Genomic DNA, 19778 nt, shown 5'->3' on the forward strand with positions numbered 1-19778 from the left:
TCCTTTTACTTCAAGTGATTATTAATAAATCCTATAATATATAATACTTGGAGTTATTGTATATTAGTTTTAATCTTTCAGAAGTGTTTGTGCTATCCAATAATAGCTGACATTTATGTATCTCCTCACAATCACAAGTCACTTTCATACCGATGATCTCATTTTATCCTTACTACATTCCATCCAGGTAGACAAGACTATTGCAGTTCATTTGTGTCCCGCTCTTTGTGACCCGATTTGGGGTTTTCTGGGCAAAGATGCTGGACAGCTTTTTCATTTCTTTCTCCAGATCTTTTCACAAATGAGGAAACTGAGGCAACTGGAATTAAGTGATTTGCCCAGGGTCACACAGCTAGTATGAGCTTAAGGCTAGATGTGAACTCAGAAAGGTGAGTCTTCTTGACTCCAGGTCTGGTATTCTTATCCACTTCATTTCTTTTCCCATTTCACAGGTGAAGAGAGATGAAGAGAATGGTTCTTCCCAAGTCATAGCGACAGCCCTGGAATCAGAACCATCACTAGGGGAGGACATTTGGAGCTTTGCATGAGGGTGTCAAAATTTAGGCAGGGGATAGTGTGTCTCCTAGTGGGCCAACTTTTTGAAGACCCATCCCTCTACACACTGCAGCACTGTTACTTGCCCCTGCTTCCTTGCCTAGGGCCCCCATTCCAGTCCCCAGTGCACTACTCTCCTGAGGCCCCGGGACCAATATATCTGCAGCAAATTCTTGCCACCACCCAGAGACCCATCACTCTCCTCCCCTCCTTCCAGGGCTTTGAGTGTTCAAGAATCAGTGACCTTCTGCAAGCATTCAAGAAGGAGTTTCTGGAGACTGAGATAGACTAGAATCTGACTAGAGTGCATCCTTGAAAAGGCAGGTCCAGTGCTCTTTCTACAGTTGTGGGGTAGGGAGGAGCATAGATCTTGATAATAACAAGTCTCTTCTCTGTAGAAGTCAGTATGAAGGCTGAGTGAATATCCCAGGGAAAGCAGTGACCCATGGCTGCCTAGGATGTAGAGTGAGGGTATCGGGCAAAAGGCAATAACCAAGAGAGTGGGACAGGCAGATGTAAATGAATGAATGAATGAAAAAGCAGGAATAAATTAATTGAAAATCATTTATTTAGCATTTGTTAGGCACTGTGCTGAGCTCTAGAAATAGAAATAGAAAGGAGGAAAAGGAAAAGACCCCCAAAGATCCAAATTATTCACCGCATACGGTCCTGTCTGTGACCTTCACCCCAAGAACCAAACCATTTCCCAATAACATTTGACAAACATTTCATTTGCTGAAGCAGACAATTCACCTGCTCAGAGGAGAAAATTAATCTTAATAAACTCAAAGTCTTTCTAGGGCTTGACTCCTGAGGGAGCACAGAGGCATGAAGGCAATTATCTGAAACCAAGGGCTGGCTTTCTCATAGGCAGCCAGCTGTTAATTACTCTGGGTGTCCTATCCATCTTGGGCGTCTGTCTTCTTGCCATCCACCATTCTGATCTACCCATTGCCCTATTCCATTCGGTGGCCCCTTGGTGAGAACATTACAGACCACAAGCTCTATTTCCAACATTTCGGACACATAATTCCAGTTTCATTCATTTTTCTCCTTAATCCCCCAAGTTCAAATTTTCTAATTATGCCTTTTTTTCCTTTTGTCGCTGTTGCTGCATCGAAGAGCTTTCTGCCAACACTGTTGACAGGAATTGTTGCAACAACCTTAGCATGTACTAACAAAATGCATGCCTCAGTAGGGAGCCATTTAATTCTGCATCATGACAGACTAATTGCCTACCCAGGCTATCAAAATTGGTTGATTTCCCAAGGGACAACAGTGTATTTTATAATTTTGAAAATTTCTTTCATCCTTTATGTGTGACAGAAACAAAGTCATTAATCAATTCGTTTAATTCTATAGACCCCCATTCTTGCCTTTGATTTGCAGGGTGACAGAAACTTGAGGGGACTGGACCCAGCAGAAATGAGGGGAGGAGAAATTCCCCCTTAAGAGTCTTCTGAAGAAGATCACCCCAAACCCTTTAGACTGTTGCATATTTTACTAGACATCATGAGCTCCTTAGTTAATTTGTGCCATTTTATGTCATTTTTGGAAGCTTTCCTGGTTTCACAGTTGTGTGCTGAGATATGAATTTCACTGAAACTTCGTGCACTATTTTTCATTTCTTCTTTTTAAAAAATCTTTACCTTCTGTCTTAGAATTTATACTAAGTATCAGTTCCAAGGCAGAAGAGCAGTAGGGGCTAGGCATTTGGGGTAAAGCAACTTGCCCAGGGTCACACAGCTAGGAAGTATCTGAGGCCACATTTGAACCCAGGACCTTTTATCTCCACACTTGGCTCCCTATCCACTGAGCTACCTAGCTGCCCCACCTGCAGTTTTTCAAGTAGAGTAGATGAAGTACTAACCACTAGGTTATTCCTGAGACTCCTACCTTCACAATTTATTTTCCAAACCAACCTCTGTGGTACATGTTATATATACATGTCAGCCAGTCAATAAGCATGTATTAAATGCTTACTATGTGCTAAACATTGGATGAAGTACTGAGATACAAAGGAAGAAAAAAAAACAGCCCCTGCCCTTAAGGACCTTACATTCGAATAAGAGACAACATGTAAATAACTCAGTTTGCAGAAGGGCAGCTAGGTGGCACAGAAAGATCCATCTTTCTTAGTTCAGATCTGGCCTCAGACGCTTACTGGTTGTGTGACCCTGGCAAGTCATTTAACCCTGTTTGCCTCAGTTTCCTTATATGTAAAATGAGCTGGAGAAGGAAATGGCCAACCACTCCAGTATTTTTATCAAGAAAACCTCAAATGGGGTTACAAAGAGTCAGACATGACTGAAAATCAACTAAATAACAACAACAATGGACAAGATATGTCCATATATATGGAAGGTAATCTGATAAGGGAGGGTCCAAGCAGTTGGCATAATCGGGAAAAACCTCTGGCAGAAATTGGGTTTGGAGGTGAACCTTAGAGGAAGCCAGGGAAATTTAGAGGTTGAGTTGAGAGAACAGAGCATCCCAGGCATGGAGGGGTATGCAAAGATACTGCAGTCATGTGCCATTTCCTTCTCCAGCTCATTTTACAGATGAGGCAACAAATACAAAGAAGGGTAAATGACTTGCCCAGGGTCTCACTGTGAGTAAATGTCTGAAGCCAGATTTTGTCTCAGGAAAATGAGTCTTCCTGACTCCAGGCATGGCACTATATCCACCAGGCTACCTAGCTAACCATTTCCTTATGCTTATAGTCTTCAAATACGCAGCTAGCTGGACTTGGTAGACTTTTGTTTATTTTTCATTCAACAAATACAAGTCTTACACTTCTTGGTAACATCTAGAGCCACCCTGAGATAATAGAATCTCTTTCATATGAGCTCTTGGGTCCTTTCTTGACCTACATGTCCAAAGTTAACAACTCAGACTTGTATGACCACAGAATGATATTTGCTGGACAGTACCATCTATTTCCTGGCACCATGTGTAGGATCAATGACCGTTCTTTATAGGACTTTGTTGCACAGTTCCAACTTTTGCCAACATCTCAATGGTTAAATTCCTTCAAGAGACTTAAATATTTCACCATCACTGTTTTCCCTCTTGGTTAGTGTCACTTCTTAGAGTCCCACATCAGTCATGTGATGTTAATTTTCCTCTTGTAGATTCCCGCTCCTTTGGGAGGTTTGGCCAATGTATCCAACAAGGTTAGAAGTTCTGGTGTTGCCATGTTGGTTCATCCTAGCATTTGGAATTTGGCATCTCGCATGAGCTGGAATTCATGAATCAGAGAATTACAGAATTTGAGCATTGAAGGGAGCTCCATGATTATCTAGTCCAATTCTGATCCAAAATGAGTCCTTTACTATAAATCCAAATAGTCACAATGAATATCTACTTGAAGACCTGTAGTGAGAAGGAACTCATTATCTCCTGAGTGATCCCATTCATCATTTAGACAATCTAATGGCTAGGAACTTTTTCTTAACATCAAGCCTAAATGTGTTTCTCTGAAACTTCCATTCATTGCTCTTAGTTGTGCATTCTGGTAACAAACAAAGCAAATTTAATTTCTCTTCCAAATGACAATCCATCACCTTTAGTACAATCATCATGACTGTTTCCTGCTCCAGTATAAACATTCAAAGTTTAAAAAAATTTATCCCCATTTTATATGAATTTAAGGACTGTCATCACCATAACTGCCCTCCTCTAGTAAATGCCTCCGAATGTAAGGATTTCTGCCTTCTTTTGGACCTGACTAGCCAACATGGTAAAGAAAGATGAGCGATCTTAGTAGCTAGCCCCAGCAGCTATGCTGCCATCATTATCACCTAATGCCCCTCTCTATCTTTGACCTTCAGTGCCGTACCCTCTGTCACAAACAAATTATCTCACTCCATTCTCAGTTCAAAGATTCCCCTTGCTTCACACAACAGTGGGGAGCAGAGATTGAATCACACTTCAGTGATGACTACTTGGCTATTTGGTAAAGAGGTTTCCTATTCAGATTTGAGGTGAACTAGGGAGTCATAGAGGTTTCTTCTACCTCTGAGGTCTTCTGGTTTGATTCTGAATAGAAACTGTTTTAGAATAATCACATTCTCAAACTAAAACTCCATCTTATGAAATGTCTTTCCTGGTCTTCCTCAATCCCAATGCCTTTCCTCAAGGACTATCCTCTAATTTGTATTTTTGTACATAGTTGTTTGTATGTGGTCTCCCTCCTTTAGACTATAAACTCAGGGATATTTTTCTTTGCCCTTCCTTATATTCTTGGCACTTGGCAGTGTTTCTCCCAGAGTTACAAGCTTAGTAGGTGACAGCTAGATGGTGGAATGGACAGAGCAATGAGCCTGGAATCTGGAACATCTGAGTTCAAATCCAACGTTAGTTAATTTCTGGTTGTGTGACCCTGGAAAATTCACTTAACCTCCATTTGCCTCAGGTTTCTCATCTATATAATGAGGATAAAAATGATACTTACCCCCAGGGTCATTGTGAAGATCAAATGAGATATTGGTAAGGTGCTTAGCACAGTGCCTGGCATGTAGTCTATAGACACTACTTAAAGGCCAACTAACTAGTAGAAGTAGTAGCAGCAGCCCCAGTAACTAAAGTAGTAATAATAGCAGTATTAGCAGTAAAAGTTGTAATTGTAGTTTTGTTATTATGAATAATAATAAAAATAAGTACTTGATGACTTGACTCGGTCATTTCAGCCACAGAGGTCTATCCTGCCTCTATTAAGTAAGAATAAGGGATTTACCACCACTTCTCACACCCACAAGGTCACCAGGCTCTGCAAAATGCACACCCCAAATGTATACATAGGTAGAGTAGGCAGGAAGCTGCCTACTCCATATGATTTTTAAACCCTGAGGCAAAAGTTACCTTTAAAACAGACCCTATCTGCTATTGCCTGAGGTTCTTTAGCAAGGGAGAAAACGTTTCCCCCCACAATTATGATAAATTTGAAGATGCAAATATAACTGAGAGAAGTAATGATCATCTTAATTTCACACTAAATGATAAATAACGGCTATAGTATCTCTTCCCGAGAGAAAACATTGACATAAAGGAATGAGAGAGGGAGAAATAGAGAAAGACAGACAAACAGAGAGAAGAGAGAGAAACAAGAGAGTGAGGAGAGAGAAGTTGAGGTCCTTGAGGAGATGGGGTTCAGGGAGAAACACATAAAGAAGAAAAATAAAGAAAGAAGAGGAAAGAGCTCTGGGAACAAATTATTGATGCCACAATTTTGCACAAGCTTGGATCTACATAAAAACCCTTTAGGTGGGCTTCCAAAACTCAGTTTTAGTGGGAATAAAAAGTACTGGGACAGCTTAGTGATGCAATGGATAGAGTACTAGGTCTGGAATCAGGACAAACTCATCTTTCTGAGTTTAAATCTAGCTTTAGACACTTACTAGCTATGTGATCCTGGGCAAGTCACTTTACCCAAGTTGCTTCAATTTGTTTGTCGGTAAAATGAACTGGAAATGGAAATGGCAAACCATTCCAGGATCTTTACCAAGAAAACCCCAAATGGGAACATGAAGTGTTGGATATGACTAAAAAGACTGAACTATAACCAGAAAAGCATTTAGGTTTCATAATGAGGAATCAAGATAGCAAAGTAGAAGCATAGAAAGCTCAAACATCTCTGAGAATCTTCTCCAACCAAAATTAAAATAACATTTTAAAAATGAATACTGCAGTGGCAGAGACAAGAGACTGAATGAGGCAATTTTCTAGCAGAAGACAACTTGGAAGCTAGGCAGGGTATGTTTCACTAGAGTGAGAGGTAAGTATAGACCACAATAAGGCCATACCAAAGAGAACTAATGCAAGGCAAGAGCAAGCCCCTTACCCCTTACCATCTCCATTGCTTGAAATTCTGAACCCCGTCCCAAGACAATATCAATATTCCAAGACCCTGCCAATACCAACAGCAGAGCACCCAATGCCCACCCTTTGAAGTTCCAAGCTCCAGTACAAGCCCACAGTGAGGCCCCAAGACCCAGAGAAAGGCAGTCACAGTGAGACTGGCCAGTGGAAGCCCAAAAGGATGCCTAGAGACCTTACCCAAGACTAAGATGAGTCACCCAGCCCCAGTACAAGGTGGTTCAGTGTGCTGAATCCTGCAAGCTATCACCCAGCTTTGGGGGAGACTGAATCAGTAGCGGGAGGCAGCATCCCAATATCTCAGTCCAGAGACCATCATATCACTTTGGAAGAACTGAAATCTACAGACATCCAGAACTAGAGTTGAGGGTGGTAGAAAGGAAAAACTGAAGTTTAATAGAGTCCCCCCTTTATCCTGAGAAAAGAGCCCACATTTAAGATAAAAACAGAAGTCAAGAAAAAGGCTAGGATTATGAGCAAACATTAAAAAAAAACTTACCATGTTAAATTATTATGGAGGCAAGGAATAGCAAGGGACAAACTCAGAAGGGGACAATGAGATCAGAGCAAATGCAAAACTTCAAAGAAAAATGAGAATTGATCTTAGACCCTAGAAAAGCTCAAAAAGGATTTCAAAAATTCAAGTAAGAATAGAACAGGAAAAAATGGGAGAAAAGATGAAAGTAATGCGAAAAAGAGTCAATAGCTTGGAAAAGGAGACACACACATGCATGCACGCACACACACACACGCTGAAGAAAATGAAGCCTTAAAAAGAATGCTTGATCAACTGAAAAGAGGTACAAAAATCCAAAGAAGAAAAGTCTTTCTTAAAAGGTAGAAATGGGGAATTGTAAATGGAGATTTAAAAACTCTCTAAAGAAAATAATTCCTTCAAAAATTAGAATTGGGCAAGTGGAAGCTTGTAGTCGAGGCATTGCCATAAAGGCAGGAGACCTCCTCTTCTCCCCGCTTGGGCTGCATAGTCAAGGTCGTGAGTTGAACTGTGTGCGACCTGCCCAGCTGCGTGTTCAAGGTTGGAATAGTCAGCATGAGGGAGGTTTGATAACGACTGTGAGAAACATGTTTTTCTGCCCTTTTTTTGAATCCTCTTGATTCCTCCTGGTGCCTGGCAGGTAACATCATGAATTCCTATGAAGTTGCCCAATTATTGGTTCCTGCTGATGCTGGGTGGTAATGTCATATCTTCCTGTGGTTTTAACCTATATATGCTTTGTCTGAATCCAATAAACTTTGTCGCTATGCATTTCATATAGCGTCCATTCGTTACTCTTCATTTTCATTACCCCAAGTAAAGTCACACAGAGCTGGCCGACCCTGGAGCTGAGCCTTACAGAAGCTAATGACTTTGTGAGACACCAAAAAAATAATAAAAACAAAATCCAAAGAATGAGAAAATAGAAGATATGAAATATTTCATTGGAAAAACAACTGGACCAAAAAATAGATCCAAGAGACACAATTTAAGAATTATTGGATTTCCTGAAAGCCATGATAAAAAATTCTAGACATCATATTACAAAAAATTATCAAAGAAAATTGCCCAGAAATCCTTGAACAAGAAAGTAAAAGAGAAATTAAAAGAATCTACCAATCAACTTCTTAAAAAAAAAAACTAAAAATCAACTCTCAGGAATATTATAGCTAAATTCAAGAGCTCCCAGGTCACGAAGAAATTATTGCAAGCAGTCAGAAAGAAGTAATTCAGATATCATGGAGCACAGGACTTAGTACTTTCCACATTAAAGGATCAAGGGACTTAGAATGTGATATTTCAGGAGAAAAAGGAACTAGGTTTACAACTGAGAATCAACTATCCATCAAAACCGAGTATTGTGAATCTTAAAAACTACTCAGACTGTGATTTAGAAGATTTTATTTAGCTGTTTCCTTATTGTAACAATGGAAATATTTGGTCAACCAAAATTAGGAATGTTTTGGGAACTTTACATTACTCCACCCATACTTAGACATACTTTAGGGGAAGATAAAGTTGTAGACTCCTGATTGAACAATGAAGGTACTTAACTCATACCTTATAGTGAAACTAGAACCTTAAGCTAAGTCTGTTTTTAGATCTAATACAAAAGGGAGTTAAGTACCTATGAAGGTTAAATTAATCACAAAAACGTCAAGTAACTCACAAAAGGTAAGCTTAACAAAGAAGTGTGAAGTACCTCAGAAGATATAATCTAACCAGGGAAGATGAGAACAAAAGAGCAGTGAGAACTAAGAATAGGCAGTTCTGGGAAAAAAAAGTGTCTACTGTGATTGGTAGACATAAAAATTTAGGGGAGGTGACATAAGAGAAAACTCTCTTTAAAAGGAGGCAATTCATGTCAGAGTGGAATTGAGTTCTGAACTCAGTTCAGAACATTGAGTTTAGTGGAGGACTGGAGCTTCCTTGGAGGAGGTCTTGAGGTGAGTGATAAGACTGACTCCCTTTGCCTTAGGCTCAGGGAGGCCACTTTGGCCAAGTCTTTAACTACTACTGCCTGGCTCAGCCTGAGCCAGAGAAGTTTAAATTTAAATTAATTCTCTCTCTCTCTCTCTCTCTCTCTCTCTCTCTCTCTCTCTCTGTCTCTCTCTCTCTCTCTCTCTCTCTCTCTCTCTCTCTCTCTCTCTCTCTTTCTTTCTTTCTTTATCTCTCTCTCTCTCTCCTTTCCTTAATCCTTCATTTATATTAATTAAAATCACCATAATTCCCAGCTGACTTGGGTATTTTATTATTTGGGAATTTTCCCTGACGACCAATTATTTAGATTTAAGTCAAAACACTAAAATTATCCTTACAGTTTATTCTTTCAGGGGGGAAATGGTAATTTAATAAAATAGAAGTTTTACAAGCATTCCTGATGAAAAGACCAGATCTAAACAGAAAATTTGATGTTCAAATACAAGACTTTAAAAAGATAAACAAGAAAGAGGAAATTTAAGAAATTCAATAAGGTCAAACTTTTTATATTCCTCTCTGTGAAAATGATACTTTAATTATTAAAATTTTATCATTATTATTATTTCATCATTATTATATATTTATCATTATTTATCATTATTATTATCATTATCATTATTTAGACAGAGGGTGCAGGAGTAAGTTAATTAGGATGGCTTGATATCAAAAAAATATATCAAGGGATGAAAAGGGATTTCACTAAGAGAAAATGGAAAGGAGAGGCAGAATGGGGTTAATTTTATCTAAAAAGGTGCAAAAAATCTATTTCAGTGGCAGGGAGGATGAGAATAGTGACAGACAATGCTTAAACTTTACTCTCTTTGGAATTGACTCAGAGAGGGAATAATAATCATACTCGTTTGGGTATAGAAATCTGTCTTAGCCTATAAAGTAATAGGAGAGGAATAATAATAAAAAAGAGATGTTATGGAAGGAAGAGTAAAGTGTGGGGATGTAGTGGTTAAAAGCAAAACACTTAGGAGGAGGGATAGAGTGAAAAGAGAAAAAAGTAGGATCAAAAGGGGAAACAAAATAAAGGGGAATATATAGTAGTAATTATAACTGTGAATGTGAATGGGGTGATCTCATCCATAAAATAGATGTGAATATCAGAGTGAATTAAAAAACATGTTAATATGTTGTTTACAAGAAACACATTTGAAGCAGGGAAATACATACAGAATAAATTTAAGGGGCTGGAATAAAATTCATTATGCTTAAGCTGAAGTTTAAAAAGCAAGAGTAGTATTCATAATCTCAGATGAGGGTAATGCAAAAATAGATCTAATTAAAAGGGATAAGGAAGGATATAGTATCTTGATTTAAAAAGTATCATAGACTATGAAGTAAAATATATATGCACCAAATGGTAAAGCCTCCAAATTTTTAAAGAAGAAATTCAAGCTACAAGGGGAAACAGACTATAATACTATACTAGTGGGGGACCTTAACTTTCCCCTCTCATAACTAGATGAATCTAACCAAAAAATAAACAAGAAAAAAGTTGAGGATATGAATGATATTTTAGAAAAGTTAATAGATCTCTCTAGAAGACTAAATAAGAATTTAAAGGAATATAGCTTCTTCTTAGCAGTACATGGCACTTATACATAAACTGACTATGAATTAGGGCATAAAAACCTCACAACCAAATGCAGAAAAATAGACATAATAAATGTATTATTTTCATATCATAATGCAAAAAAAAATTAAGGGAATAGGACAAAGATCAAATCATATAAAGAATAAATAATTTCATTAATGAGGATGACAACAAAGAGACAACATATCAAAATTTATGGGATACATCTAAAGCAGTATTTGGGGGAAAATGTATCTCTCTAAATGTTTACATCAATTAAATAGAGAAGCAGCAGATAAAGGAATAGGGCATACAACTAAAAAAGCAAAAACAAACAAATTTTAAATCCCCAATTAAACACTAATTTGGAAATCCTAAAAATCAAAGGAAAAGTTAGTAAAATTGAAAGAAAACCATTGAACTAACAAACAAGACGAGGAGTTGGATTTTTAAAATTTAATATTAATTTTTCCCCCATGGTTACATGATTCTTATTGTTATCACCCTTTCTCTTCCACCCCCCACCCAGAGTTGATTTCACTGGGTTATACATATATTATCACTCAAATCCTATTTCCATATTATTCACTTTTAAAATAAAGTACTATTTTAAAACCCAAATGCCAAATCATATGCCCATATAAACAAATGTTAAATCATGTTTTCTTCTAGAAAACTCCCACAGTTCCTTCTCTAGATGTGAATAGAATTCTTTCTTATAAGTCCCTCAGCATTGTCCTGGATTACTTTTCATAGCAGAGTCAATCACATTTGATTGTCTCACAATAGTTCAGTTATTGTGTATACTGTTCTCCTGGTTCTGCTTATTTCACTTCACATCAGTTCATGTAGGTATTTTCAGTTTTTATAGAAATCAAGCAGATCATCATTTTTTATAGCCCAACAGTATTCCATCACCATCATATACTACAATTTGTTCAGCTGTTCCACAATTGAGGAACATCCCCTCATTTTCCATTTTTTGCCACCACAAATAGTACAGATATAAATATTTTTGTACAAATAGAACCTATCACATTTTTTTTATTTATTTGGGATACAAACTTAGTAGTGGTATTTCTGGATCAAAGGACATGCATTCTTTTAAAGCCCTTTGGGCATAATTCCAAATTGCCTTCTAGAATGGTTAGATCAATTCACAATTACAAGTTGGTTTTAAGAAAAGATCAAATGAATAAAGTGACAGTTAATTTGATTTTTTTTTAAATAAGGAAAGAGAAAAATGAAATTATCAGTATTATGAATGAAAAGGATGAATTTACCACCAATGAAGAGGAAATTAAAGTAATCATTATATGACATTTTTCCCACTTACATGCCAAATAACTCTGACAATCTAGCTGAAATGGAATAAATATTTACAAAAATATAAATTGGCCAGGTTACCAAAAGAGGAAATAGAATACTTAAATAATTCTATCTCAGAAAAAGAAATTGAGCAAGCTATCAATAAATCCCCTAAGAAAAAAATCTCCAGGACCAGTTTGGTTCATCTAGTGGATTCTATTAACTATTTAAAGAACAATTAATCACAATATTGTATAAACTATTTGAGACAGATAAAACTATTTTGACACAGATATGATGCACCTAAGCCAGGTAAAGCAAAAGCAGAAAGAAAATTATAGACCACTTTACATAATGAATACAGTTGCAAAAAATTTCAAGAAAATACTAGCAAGGAGACTACAGCAAAATATCCCAAGGATCATTCACTATAATCAGGAGGAATTTGTACTAGGAATGCAGGATTGGAATTGAGTCAGATTTATAAGGACACAAGTCATTCTCCAATTGACAAATGGTCAAAGGATATATCAACAAGAAGTTTTCAGAGGAAGAAATCAAAGTTATCAATTATCAGATGAAATTGTCACAAATCACTATTGATTAGAGAAAAACACATTAAAGCAACTCTGAAGTATCATCTCACACCTATCAAGTTAGCCAATATGATAATAAAGGCAAATGATAAATATCAAAGGCATGTGGCAAAATTGGGACACTAATACATTGTTGGAATTTTGAACTGATCTGACCATTTTGGAGGACAATTTGGCTATAAAGGCTATAAAGGCTATAAAACTGTGCATACAGTAATATCACTAGCAGGTTTGTACCTATTTGTAAAAAAAATATTTATAGCTGTGCTTTTTGTGGTGGCAAAGAATTGGAAATTGAGGAGATGTCTATTCATTGGGGAATGGCTGAACAAATTGTTGCATATGATTGTGACAGAATACTATTGCACTATCTATAAGAAAGGATGAGCAGGATGATTTCAGGGGAAAAAAACTCTACATGAACTGATGCAAGGCAAAGTAAGCAGAACCAACAAAATGTACACAGTAACACCAATATTTATGATCAACTGTGAAAGATTTAGTTACTCTCAACAATACAACGATCTAGAACAATCTGTCTTTTGACAAAGAATGATATCTGCCTCCAGAGAAAGAACTATTGGGGCCAGAATGCATATCTAAGCCTGCTATTTTGCACTTTAGTTCATTTGTGTTTTTATTTGGGATTTTGGTTTTATATGAGCATTCTCTCACAAAAATGACCAACATGGACATTTATTTTCCAGGATCATACATGTATAACCCAAAACAATTGTTTGGTTTACTATCTCTGAAAGGAGAAGTAGAAAGGAGGGAAACAACTTAAATCTTATAATTTTGGAAAATGTATGTTGAAAATTGTTATTACATATAATAGAGAAAATACTACAAAAAGGATAGACAGAGGGAGATTAGGAAGAAGGAAGATTTTTGACAAAGAGAACAAAAAAGTATGAAGTTTGGCAAGGAAGTCTTGTGTTTAGGAAACAGAGGTAATCAATCACTCAGTCAAGGAATAAATGGTTATTAAGACTAAAAATAATGTTTCATAAGAAGGTTACAGTGGCCTATATTTTTTCAGGTTAAAACCAATTTGACAATCGTAACCAGTCATTTAAAAAAAGACTTTTTACTAAGGCACAAGAGAGCTGTGTCACTGGATCTGTGTCAACTCCAACTTTTAGTTAGTTAAGGTTAATAATAGATTCTAGGGACTCAGAAGTCCCAGATCAAAGTTCTAAGCACTAAAAAAATACATTTTTTCTTCCTTCACCTTTTACAGCTTATAACTCCATGGTGGCACTGTCTATCTCCAATTTAATTACATTACTATTCAATGTAAGGCTTATCCCTTGGAACCTTTGACAAGGGCCACACTTGAATTCTATGAATTTTTTTTAATGAGACAGAAAGAAAAAATGAAGAAATTTTAATGAAAGGGTAGGCAAGTACATCTTCTTTTAAAAACCTATTATGATGCCTTCTGTGGTGTGAAGATGATTCTTGATCCTAGCAGTGTAAACCTTGAAATTTCTCAGACTTGTGAATGTTAAAAATTTCCACATTGAGGAATCCTCCATTGGAACAAATTCCCTACTGGGAAAACATTCCCCATTTTGATGTGAGAACTCGCCAGGATCAGAAATGGGAGGACCTCTACTCCACCCGTACTTAAGACTGCTTTAGGGGAGAAAATTCCTTGCTAAACAATGAAAGTACTTGGACCCATGCTTATAATAAGGCAAGGAGTTCTTTAAGCCATGCCTGTTTTTTAGAATTGATACAATGAGATGCTAGGTACCTAAAAGGGTCGGGCAAGTTTTCTCTTAATGAGATTAGTTGACTCAGCTATGTTTTCACTGGTTCAGATTTACTGAGGAGATTAGTCGACACAGCAGTATTTTTTCTGGTTTAGATTTACTGAGGAGATTTGTCGACTTAGCAGGAATTCAGATGGGTAGTCCTTTGGAAACCGTCTACAGTGATTGGTAGATGTAAGGACTTAGGGGAGGTGACATAGGAGAAAAAACCCCTATATAAGAAAAAGCAGAATCTCTTGAAAAAGAAATCCTTTTGGAGGATCTCTGATGAGGATCGCTTGGGAAGAATCTCTTGAGAGAGGCTCTGGAGAAGGGAAGCTCTTGGAGGACAATCTCTAAGGAGATCTCGCTGGAGCTCCTCTGAGGGGACTCTGTCCCTCTGGAGGCTCTGGAGAGAGGCCCTTTGGAACTCTCTCTGGTGAAGTCAGCTGAGATGGAGCTGGCCTGGTGTCACTAGAATCCTTGCTTAGAAAGACCTTGTGGTGAGTGTTAAAAGACTGACTGACTGATCTCTCTCTCTTAAGACTCAGGTCTAGGCCATGTTGGCTTAAGGCCCTTCATACTTATTTCCTTTTTCTCTCTTTCTCTCTTTTCTTTAGTTTCACATTTGTATTAATTAAAATCTCTATAAACCCAGTTGACTTGGGTATTTAAATAATTGGGAATATTTCCCTGGCGACCACCTTATATTTGATTTAAAAACCAAGACACTGTAGTGAAACATATTTCTGTGGTCAAATTTACTCACCCTCTCTTATATCTATCACAATTTATATCTTCCACTATTTTAATCAGTACAGTTTAAGACCTCAACCATTTTAAATCTAACAGCGGCAATGTGATATTGTGGAAAGAGTGCTGGACTTTTGGGATCAGGAGATTTTTAGGTCCAAAAGTTGCTAACTGTGACCATGGTCAGCTCATAAATTCTCTGAGCCCTACTAAAATGAGGAAATTTATTTGCTGTAACAGTCACCTCATGGGTTTGATCTATGAATCAAATGAGATAATAAATGTGTAGAAAATACTTTGAAAACCTTAAAGATACAATCTAAATGTCACCTCTTATTATTCCAGGAAAATGCTGCCAGGACCCACTAGCCATGAAGTCCTTCAAATACCAGTTATAGATTGATGGCTAAATTCGGAGAGATTCTTCATTCAAGGGCTGGCCATAAGATGATTGATTTTGAGGGACATAACTCACAGAGACTATCTATTAATAAAAGGGTTACATCCTATATTGATGCCTCCACTGATAAAATCACAGACTCTGAAGTAAGTTAGGGAAGTCCTGACAGAGAAGTGATAAGATCTAAATGAGTGAGGAGAAAAATAAATATAATTAAAATTTTGGACTAATAAAATTAAATAATGAAATAAAATTAACTAATATTCAAATTTTTAAAAGAGAGTGATAGAATCTTTTTGAAAAACTGCTAAAAATTGTTTCTTCAGGAAATTGGTAACTTTGCAGTGGTTATCCAGGCTCTGCTAAAGTTCTGAAATGAAGAGTTACCCATAATCTCTTGAGGTGATGTATTGTACCTTTGGATGGCTCTAATCATCATTAAGTTTTTCATACCATTAAGCTTAAATTGGCCCCTTTGAAACTTCCAAACTTTGCTCCCAAATCTGCCCTCCAGGAACAAGTCTATTCCCTTTGCTACTTGATAGCACTTCATTCTCCAGTGGAACCATGGGCAGTTCCTTCAATCAGTCTACCCATGACATGGGTCAGAAAGACACTTTATCTTCCTGGTTTCTCTAATCTCACCACTTGAGTCTTGATTTATGCCACCACCCTCAGCCTTCTATCCCCTCTGTTCTGAAACCTGGAGGGTAGAATGACAAACTCTTCCCAACACCTCCCTTTGTATAGGACAGAAACAGTACTCTTTTAATTCACTCAACTCTGCATCTGCTGTTCTACTTGGTTTCAAGTCCATGGAACAAAATAACCACTGGTTTCCTCCAATTCCTTTTCTGCTTCCTTTTATGTTCTATCTCCTCCCATTAAATTGCAAGCTCCTTAAGGACAAAAACTGGCTTTAAAAAAATTATTGTATCCCCACTATTTAGTATGGTACCTGGTACATAGAAGGTTCTTAATAAATGTTTATTAGATTATTGGATTGGATTATCCTCCTCTAGACACTAGCCATTTTACCATTATGGTCTATCTTAAGCTGTGGTACCCAGAATTGTGCAACCACTAGGGCAGAATACAAAGGAATGATAGCCTGCTCATTCATAAAAGTAATACCTCTCTTAATATTGCTCAAGACCAAATGAGTTTTTCTGGCTGCCATATCACATTGCTACTTCATATTATAACAAGATAATAATATATTATATATTACATGTATTACATATAATATACATTATTACATATAATGGCATAGTATATGTTACAATATAATAATAATATAAAATAACAATTATAACAATAGCTAACAAATAATAATAAAGGTAATAATATAATCAATGTAATTCTATTATAATACTATATCATTTAATATACAATAAAATAATAAATAATAATAGTTAATAAAGCATCTATGTGCTTGGCATTATGCTAAGCACTTTGTACTAATATTTTATTTTATCTTCATAACACTGGAAGTTAGTGCTATTATTATTCCTATTTTGCAGATGAGGAAATTGAGGCAGATAGCCATTAAGTGACTTGTTCAAGATCACATAACTAGTAAGCATCTGAGGTTAGATTTGAACTTGGGTCCATGCTGACTTCAGACCCTATGCACTATGCCACCTAGCTGCTCAACTTCATATTGAGTTCGAAGTTCTTTAAACCCTATCCTAAGATCTTTTTTCAGGAAGATTCCTAACTACCAATCTTCCCCCATAATTGGAGGGATTTTTATTTTCTTTTCAAAAACTCAAGTGTAATCCATTTAGTCAATCAATATACATTTGTTTTTCATTTGTTTTTAATATTAAACATAATTTAGTAATATTAATATTTAAATTTATCCCTGGAGAAAATGCTTTGGGTAAGGATCTCTCAATTTAGAGAATTCTATTATAATGATAGTTAATAATTTTGGCCCATAAAATAATTTTATTTCTTTCTGGTGCAAAACATATTGGACTTAGAGTCAACAAATCTCAATTTGAATCCCAACTCATCCAACAGTGTGTTCTTATAATTTCTGAGCCTATTTCTTTGTCTATGAAATGGATATAATAACATGTGGCATTCCTATATTTCAGAATTTTTAAGAGGTCCTTGTAAAATAATATATATATATATATATATAAAGGCCTTTTATAGCCATCACAAAGTACTATTTAAATATGAATGATTTTTATTGTTCCCTCAATCAAATGTTATATGAAAAAGAAATTTAGGACTATGCTTCTGTAGTCTCATTAAGGCTTAATCAAGCTTGTTCTATCTAGGATTGAATCCACTTGTAAGAAAAATGATTGGTATGTTCCCAGCAGTTGACATTAAAATGCAGTGCTTACATTGTTATGATTTTTGTTGAACAAGGACAGCTATGGCTGCTTGCATCCAGATTGAACCAAGTACCCAGGAATTGTTAGGACACATAATTTACCCTAAATAAGTGGCATCCCTTAGGAAGTAAAGGTTTTCACATTTCCCCCCCTGACACCTAGGTGGTACTATCGATATATCAGGAGGGCTGATTTTCCCTCAGGTTTCTAAATTCCATGGGCAAAGGTTCACTGGTAAAGAGATGGGGGATGGAAGGGGAGGATGAACATACTTTTGAGTTTAATCTGCATTATGAACATTTTCTGCATCATTTTCTTAGCTCTAGACAATTAAAAAAATTATAAAGTTCTGATTTATAGCATTTGGTCATTTTCAAGGTATAATGATCATATTGAAAACTGAATAATCAAGTCTTGAGAGAGCCTATTCATGCAGGCTCCAGAGCACCCTGGCATGTGGTAAAGATGGTTTTGAATGACAAGATGTGATGAATAGCCTCAGGGAAGAAGTATATTTCTGTGGGAAGAAGTGTGCTCTGCTCTCCCTGGACTCATTAGCCAGGGCAAAAGCCCTCATGGCCGCCATCTAGTAATGGCCCTGGTGGGATGACACCTAAACTTGGAGTTGAAAATGTGGATCAAGTCCTGCATTTGCCATTTATTACTTGTATAATCTTGAGGTTGTTATTTGACTTCTCTAAACCCTAATTCTCCTCTCTGGCACTGAGGGTTTTATAAGAAAAGACCTTTGTAAACCACAACATGCGATGTAAATATGAGCAGTTGCTATACACCATTTCAGAAATATTTTTAAAGGGAAGAAAGTGGTGGTACCAGTGATTCAGTGGTTGCTCAGACCTCTAAAATATTTTCAGTAAAACCAGAATATTCCATCAAGCTGGTCAGACATTTGTGTTTATCAAGGTGTCTAGTTTGTTTTCTTTTCTCAAAAGTTAATTGGTTAGTGGTAAGAAGTGGTTGCCAATTGTGGCAAACTAACTGTGCCAGATTTTATGAGCTTCAAATTTAGGACACAGGGGTCTAACTAAGGCTATTCCTTTTGCAAAACCTAATTATTGAAAGTTATTGGAATCGAATACCTCGTAGATGAAATTCGAAGGAGAAACCTTTATGAGACTATAGAGCAGAAAGAATCTTGGACTTGAAGGAAACTTGGATTCTAATCCATATGTTATTATTTGCAACTTTCTAATATCTTTTTGATCCTCAGTATCTTTATCTGCAAAATGAAAGTAATATTATTACGAAGCAAAGAGTTGACAGATAAGAACCAGAGGGGCTAGCAATTCATTAGTTTCCCTCTGGACAGCACTTTTGACAGTTTTGCCTCTGAAAAAGATTGAGGTTGGGTTGACCAGACTTTTCTGAAGGTTATGTGGTATTGGCCACGGAGTGTGGACCAAGTTGTTACAAGGCAGCGTGGTGTAGTCAGAACTATAATAGAAATGGGTAAAACCAGTAGAAATAGAGTTATAACCTAAATTCTGTCAACAATTGTTACCTTGGAAAAGTCATTTGATCTCTAGTGGCCTCAGTTTCCTTACATGTAAACTTAGGGCCCATTCTAATGTCCTTTCCACCTTCTAACATTTTGAGACTTTATGTATGGCCAATTCCAGCTGGCAAGAGAGATCCTCATGAACAATCCAGAATATTGGAAGTTAGAAAGAAATGTGAACAAAAAACCCTGAGGTCTCTGGCATTATGATCTAAAAGGGTAGTTATTGAAAACAAAATCCTGATGTAGCTCTCTCTCCAGAGAGCAAAACAAATAATGATTGTGACCCTTGTTTGCTGACCCATTTTCTCTAGGTGGAGCCAGAGTGTAGAATCATCATTTTTTTGTGGTTTGGAAGTAGGGAGTCTATGATTTCAGTCATGGTCTTCAAAAGCTGGATTTTTTTTCCTTTAACCCATTTAACAAAGAGTTCTGGCAAGATGGTCAAATCAGAGATCATACCCTCTTTTGTTAGCTCAAAATAGCCAGGTAATCTGTCAAATAAAGGAAGAAACCACAACAAAGACATTAAAAGGGAGGAATTAAAAAAAACTCTTAGAAAACTATCAGGGAACCTAAAGAAATGAATACAAAATAA

The 19778-nt window shown here is 36.7% G+C and overlaps 1 long non-coding RNA gene across 1 annotated transcript in view; it reads left to right on the plus strand.

Annotated features, from left to right (window-relative positions):
- Positions 1-15526, plus strand: part of LOC130455641 (uncharacterized) — a 108237-nt gene extending 92711 nt beyond the window's left edge. Inside the window, exon 3 of the long non-coding RNA XR_008913753.1 lies at positions 15253-15526. This is a non-coding gene — a long non-coding RNA (uncharacterized LOC130455641). The remainder of the gene's footprint in view (positions 1-15252) is intronic.
- The last annotated feature ends 4252 nt before the right edge of the window (positions 15527-19778 follow it).

This window comes from Monodelphis domestica, chromosome 7 (genome assembly GCF_027887165.1).
Source record: "Monodelphis domestica isolate mMonDom1 chromosome 7, mMonDom1.pri, whole genome shotgun sequence".
NCBI lineage: Eukaryota > Metazoa > Chordata > Mammalia > Didelphimorphia > Didelphidae > Monodelphis > Monodelphis domestica.